This window comes from Peromyscus maniculatus, chromosome 16 (genome assembly GCF_049852395.1).
Source record: "Peromyscus maniculatus bairdii isolate BWxNUB_F1_BW_parent chromosome 16, HU_Pman_BW_mat_3.1, whole genome shotgun sequence".
Taxonomy (NCBI): domain Eukaryota; kingdom Metazoa; phylum Chordata; class Mammalia; order Rodentia; family Cricetidae; genus Peromyscus; species Peromyscus maniculatus.
Genome location: NC_134867.1, coordinates 38,165,901 through 38,172,817, shown reverse-complemented (window position 1 = coordinate 38,172,817; position 6,917 = coordinate 38,165,901). Strand labels below are relative to the sequence as shown.

General features: G+C 43.4%; 1 long non-coding RNA gene across 1 annotated transcript; it reads left to right on the top strand.

The window, feature by feature from the left end:
• Positions 1–1,411: 1,411 nt before the first annotated feature.
• LOC121823183 (uncharacterized) lies at positions 1,412–5,413 on the top strand. The gene is made up of 3 exons (XR_013045046.1): positions 1,412–2,007; positions 3,584–3,742; positions 5,105–5,413. It is a non-coding gene; the product is annotated as an uncharacterized LOC121823183 (long non-coding RNA).
• The last annotated feature ends 1,504 nt before the right edge of the window (positions 5,414–6,917 follow it).

Genomic DNA, 6,917 nt, shown 5'->3' with positions numbered 1-6,917 from the left:
GGGAGGGAAAGAGGATAAAAAGCATAATGGAGGGCTATGATTAAAACACATTTGTGTGTGTGTGTGTGTGTGTGTGTGTGTGTGTGTGTGTGTGTGTGTGTGTGTGAAAAGAATCAACAAGTTTAAATGATACTCCATTATTCTGACTTCCAATCCATCATAATGGATATGGGAATTCCATGCTGATGCATGTTAAATGTGTGGTCAGCTTTTTCTCTAATCGAAGAAGAAGGAAATAATTTAATTCCGAGACTCTTCAAACAATATGGGCTACTGCTGTTACTCTCAGTTGCTTCCCCAAACTTGAAGGTAAGACACCATTGCTAAAGATATGACACACTTCTGACAAAGGGGTTGGAAGAACTGAGCTAGAACTGGCCCCGAAGCCTGCCGGAGGACTAGCTGTCGTAGTATTGGAAGATGCTATGCAAGCTGCCCAGGGAGAAAAGCAATCAGTAGTCCTACTTCGCTGTAAAAGCTGCAAACCGCCACACTCACATGTGTAGAAAGATATTCCCAATGGTGGATTTGTGGCATTTGTATCTTGGTGATAACCAGTGACTGTCTACTGGAGCTTAAGACCCATTCAAGAGGAGGCAATGCATTCCTGGTACTGTAAACCTGTCCAAGCACCCGGGGCTGGTGAGACTCACCCAGAGGAGAGTCTATTACTGCCTCCCTGCTGCTTTCCTAAACCAATATAACCTCTAACTATAATTCTAAATTCTTAGCCTTCTACCCACAGATAAACACAGCTCTCATTTCTCATCGGAGAAGCTTTGTTTTGGTAGATGGAGGTTACAGAGAAGTACTAAGTGACCATGGGGGACCTAGCCACAGCTGGCATATCTGCACTGTGACTCCTACACTTAAGGCTCAGAGAAAAATGCAGAAAAGGGGATGGAAGGACTGTAAAAGTCGGAGGACCAGGACACCTGCTGCAGGACAGTGTCTTCTGAATGTGACAGAGAACTGTGCTCATAAAATAGCAACAATATGGTTCAATAAACAAGACCTGCATAATGCCAGCACCAGTGATATGCCAATGTGTTTGGGGAAAACTCCACAATGTTCCACCCTTAGATCAAAAGCTACAGGCGACCAATGGCCACTGAGAGAAGGAGAACCCGTTTTCGTCAGGGGTGAACCCCTTGGTAAGTTATTTTAATCCTAAGTGGCTATCCCTAAACACATGTACATAAAAGCAACTTTAAATAGACTAAGTAGTTTGTATGTATGTACATATATGTGTAGACATGCATATATGTGCATGTATATGTGGCATTAATTATAGAAGAGGCAATAAACTTGAGAGAGAGTAGGAAGGGAGTCACGGGAGCCGTTGGAGGGGAGAGAGAGGGATGGAAGTGATATCAATAACTCATGCACAAAATTCTCAAAAAGTAAATTACTTTAAAAATAGATTCAACCTAAAGAGAAATGGTCCTATTGTTTCTAGGCGGGTAGCTTTTATAAGGTGACTAGATTTGTTTCCCTCCTCCAGAAATCCACGGGGCATGATAAGCAGCCTCTCTAGGCATGCTGAGGATTGTGGAGAAGGCTGTGGAGGCAGAATCTGGAGAAGGCTTACTGATGGCTGTGTTGGAGACTGAGCTGCTCAGACCAGGGGGTAACAGTGAATTGGAGGCTGGCCATGAGGTGAAATAACCAACGTGTGTCCTCATAAATTTCATTTGGAATAGTTGTGATTTTCACCACTCCCCTTCATAAAACTAAAAAAGAAAGAAGAGAAAAGTTGATTGTTGTAGTTCTTGATCATGCAAGGTAAAGCAAGTGGCCTCATATTTGTTTTTGGGCAGGAAGGATTCAGAGCCAGCTCTTCTCAGAGAGAAAAATGAAAACCATCCATTAGCAAAATGGAGATGGCATAGGGGACCCAGAGCACATCATGAAATAAATACAGTAAGTGACCATTGCACTGATGGCCTGAATGACAGAAGAAGAGAACATTTTGAGACCAGACTCAGGATCTTGAAAATGGGGAAGGTGAGACCCTAGTATGATATGCTTCCTCCTGTAACAGCTCATTATTTCAACATTGACCTGTTTTTTTTTTTTTTTTTTGATTGACCTGTCTGTTACATAGGCACTAACTATACAGTAGGCATGGTACTTTGCAGAAAGGCTCTGAACCCATCTTACCTACATTCCAAAGATTGATAGCTTAGGCTGAAAACAGAAGGTAGTCTTACCCAGTAACAGATCCTAGAATCTGACATTTATATGTTCACAGCTAATAAAATCCAGGGCTTCCTCGTCTTAGTTGCAGAAAAATAGAAGGACCGGCTAACAAGACCCTGATTGTCCTGCTGCCTGATGTGAGCAAATACAGCACATGCTGAAAACATAGCTCCTTGGCTGAGCAAATTGCCCCCCAATGCCTTCTGCTCAAATATACCCTATAAAATGCCTGTAACTGTGAAATTGTGTCATGGCTAGTGGTAGACACAGGTTCTCTCTAATTTCCTGGCTTTATGTAGAGAAATAATAACAACTCTGGGATTAAGATCTCCGATAAGATCTTCTCTTGCTATTCTCAAGCAGAATTCGATCTCTCCTGCCCCAGCTCATTGCTTCCATATTGACCTGGTTCTTTGATGCAGTATATAGATGCCCACTATGTAGCAGGCATGGTACGTTGCTGAATGTCCCCGACTGATCTTGTAGTTATTGTTGTTCTATGTCTGGTCACTTAATAACATTTAGACAAGGAAAGAATGTAATTTTGGAAGCAAGGGATAGAAGAAGCCATTTCCTTTTAGGATTAAGGATTTCAACTCTATACTGACACCAATTATTTCTATAAAAAGCCACAGCGTAAAGGGCTATATTCCAACAACATGATTTGAAGAAAGGGATTTATTTATAGATTAGCAGGGCTCATGCCCCGGCTGGATGATTCATCTTTCCACAAAGAAATCCCAGGAGAACTTGCCTGATTCCTGGTCTTTTCACATCCATGATGAAAGGAGGTATCCAGCTTTATAGGTAGCTATAACTGTCTCTCATGTGTATCGTTTTCCTAGAGTATAAACCTCAAGATTTCTCAAACCCCAAAGCAGCATTGAACCAAACAACAACAACCACCTTGAGAGCTAAATCAAAGTGAGACCAATAATTATTTATGATTTTTTTAAACATAGCAACCTTTATAATCTGAGATGAGAATATGTCTCTGCTGGTGTTAGAATAGCAAATGTTAATTATGGTTTGCAGTACACTAAGTGTATATATATATATATATATATATATATATATATATATAGTATATAAGTGTATATATATATATAGTCCCTCATATATATATATATAGTCCCTCATAACAACCCCAAATGTTATTTCTTTCCCTATTTCATATGAGGAAATACAGGTACAGATGCCAGGCTATGTGCCCACAGAGCTGTAAGATATGAATCTGTGGCATGAGCGTGGACTACCTCAAGCTCCACAGTAGATCTCTTAACTACTGGCCAAAGCTGGGAAGGCACTTAGGGAGAAATAGGTATTGATTGTTTTTTTGCTACCTTTGACTTACTTCGAGTCACTGTGTCTGCTTTTTTAGGATGGGAAGAAATTGAAATGTAAGCACCAGAATGATCCAGTGTTTCTCTCACTCATTGGAGAGGTGTGATGTGTGAATGTGTCTGGAGCTGGAATCAGCGGAGGGTGGAAGTAGAGATGGAAAGTCATGCAGATCACAGGCCAGCTCCAGAATGTCACGGTGTGTATGAGAACACTGAAGATTTTAATAAGCCACTACCCTGGTCTTTAGCTCATTAGCTTATCTCTGACTTAACTCAGACCTTACCCTGGTGGTAGCTACGGTGCCACAGGGTGGGGAGAGGCATGTGGCAAGGGGATTAATTTAGAACAGGTCCCATGAAGAAGCAAGGTAAATGAGAAATCTAGGTGGGATGATGGGAAAAAGAGCTTGTCTTTATTTTCTTTCAGACCTAGGCGTTGGAACTGGTTAGGCCATAGGCAGTCCTCATTCCCATGATACTAGAAATGTGCAGGAGAATTAGGTCAGGGTGACATGCCTGTGGGGCTATGAAGTGAGGTGGCTGGGGTTTGTTTGGAGTCGGTCTACATCAAGTCAGCTTTGCTAAAGGCTGGAAGAGACCAGAGTCAGAAATAACTCTTGCTAACGGTGGGCTCTGGGAACATTGCTGCGTATGGGGAAGAGAGCTGAGAAAGGAAGCACATGGCCCCGGTGAGGCTCTGTCTGTGTTCCCTGAAGTGTCTATGCAAGTCACCAGGGGTGTGAGTGAGCATTCTACCTGTGTGTGCAACACACTAATCCACATAGCAGCTTAGCTACTGCTTTCTGATGGCGTCATTGCCTGGTCTGGTGAACAACAGTTATGTGTAAGCTTACATCCAGGGTCTTGAATGGAAAGGAAAGTTTTAGCAGTGACAATTTTTGTCAGATAAGTTACAGACAGATGTCTATATATCTGCATTTGACCATTCTCCCTGTTGAAAAAAAATTATATTCCCTGGGAAGTCCTGTGACCAGCTAGGGGTGGCCTTAAGTCTGGCAAGAAGGTTCCCAAAACAGCTGAGTAAAGAAAGAGTCAAATGTATGCCTTGTGTTTTCATTAATATCTACAATGTTTGCCTTTTGTCGTTTGGGATTTCAATAAGTATACTTAGTGACGGGCATTGACATCAGTCGCTTAATTTTATCCTCGCAGTGCTTTGAGCCTGTGTGAGGGGCCAGAGGGAAAGTCTGCTGCTTATCAAGGTCTTTCTTCTCTGACGCTCTTTGCCCACCTCTGATGTGAGATTTATTCCGGCATGTAAAGCCAGTTGCCAGTCTTGCAATTGAAGGTATTCATGACCTGCTCTAAACACAGCTTCTAAATAAGCTATCCACACATGCTTTGCAGAAACAACTGTACTGCCTGTGTGCTTTTGGGGTACTAGCACTTGTCTCGAAAAGAGAGACCATGGACAGGCACTCTCTGGTGACTTTGAAGGACGCCCTGTCGGGGGCCTTTGGGTTCCATGACGACATCCCCACGGATTTGCTCACAGCACTGTTTTGCCCTCCTTTCCTCTGGCACGTCCATCCTAACAGGTGCTTCTCCCAGGGCCTGGAACAGGTGAAGACAGCAGGTGCAGCCAGAGGCCTGGGGGAGTAAGAAGGACAAGACACCTGCCTCTCTGTGGGGTTCAGCTGTTCTGAGGCCTAGACGCACACGGACCATTATCAGGACGAATTTTAACCCATGAGCCATTACCTCATGAGAGGAGAGGAAGCAGAAATGCTTACCTCAGCACTGTGCTTAAGATTCAACATCTCCATCCATTCCCAAGCCCCTTTGGACAATGCCAGCTCAGTCTGTTCTCCCAAGAGACATCCTTTCTTCCAGAAGCTCTCCTTGACTGTCTGGACAGTAATCCTTCCTATGGATACCACCTTCCCTCTTCTGTCACGGTCCTTTTCAGGCCATCTCTCACTGTGTCTCTTGCCTATTCAACGGTGAGCTATGAGAGGAGAGGAGAAGACAACATCTTGTCAACCACAGCTCTCACAGTGTCTGATATTGTCTCTGTCTGTGTGGACAGAAACTGAATTAATGCATGTCAAGTACCCAGTGCAAGTGTGGTCCAGGAGGCCAAGGAGTAGGCTCCTTTCCTCATGTTCTTTGTGTAACTCAGCAACTCTAGGTAAATAATTAATCGTTACATAGCCATTTACTCACCCAATGGGATTATTTGCTGACAAGTCGGTGTGTAAAGCTAGAACGCCTTGGTTTTTCTTGTCCTCATCAGCACTTTCCTATACAAAATTCCTTCCAGTTAACACCAAACGGTTCTGTTTGGGATATTTCATGAAAGCTTATTTAAAAAACTATTTAGCCACTATGGTGGTGCACATACATCCGTAATTCCAGCATTTGAGAAGCACAGACAAGAAGGTCATGGACTTGAGGACTGTCTGGGCTACTGTGAGATACGCTTTAAAAAAAAAAAAACCCACAAATAAACAAATGTTCAGAAACCCCTTACCCTTTTGTCATCTGAGAGAGTTAGAAGCCAGAGAGAAGCTAAGGACTATGTGATGGAGCACTGGGTAAGTAACAGTGACTGAGAGAGAGGATTTGGCGGGACGTATCCTGGTCAGGTGCTCACAGTATGGATCCACAAGCTGTTGGCTGAAAATAAACAGTGTCTGTTTGGTGGTACACCGCCCACCCCCTCATACAAAGCGTAGGCAAGACTGTGAGCCCAAAGCGCCCCAAGCTTTCCTTGGTTTTCCTCACTAGGACTTTTTATATGTTTGTTTCTGTTTTTTTTTCTTTTTAAATAACTTTCTGTATGTGAGTAACTGTCCTTCCTATGCAGATTTTGTATATTGTTGTCTCTTAACCCCAACACTCTCCATATGAGTCCCCCAATACTCTCACCCTCAAGGGGTCAGTGCACAGTCCCAATCTGTGCTCTTTACAAAGTGACCTGTAGAGATTTCCTTCCCTGTGTTTGGGGTATTATATCTAGTTCCCAAAGCAAATAGTCCCAGTGATCAGCTCCCCAGCCTTATCGGTTAACACCACTATAAATGAGTTGGCTACATAACCTGGATCTGGCTACATACAGAATGGGCGGGGATCTATGGGAAGGATCAGGTCATACAGGGACCTAGACTTTTCACATGCAAAGGGCAGGGCAAAGGGTGAAGAATGTGCTGTGACTTGTGTGAGAACTGGGTACCAGATGAGACTTGGAACTTGGTCAAAGACCGCAGTGAGAAGAAATGTGGGTTAACCAACAACCTGGTCTGAAACTCCCCTTCTCCTGTGGATTGGGAAGGATACAGCTTTTCTGACCACTTAGCAGGGCTCTGTGATCCTGCCACAAGGAGTGTGTTCTAATAACTTTGGCCACCT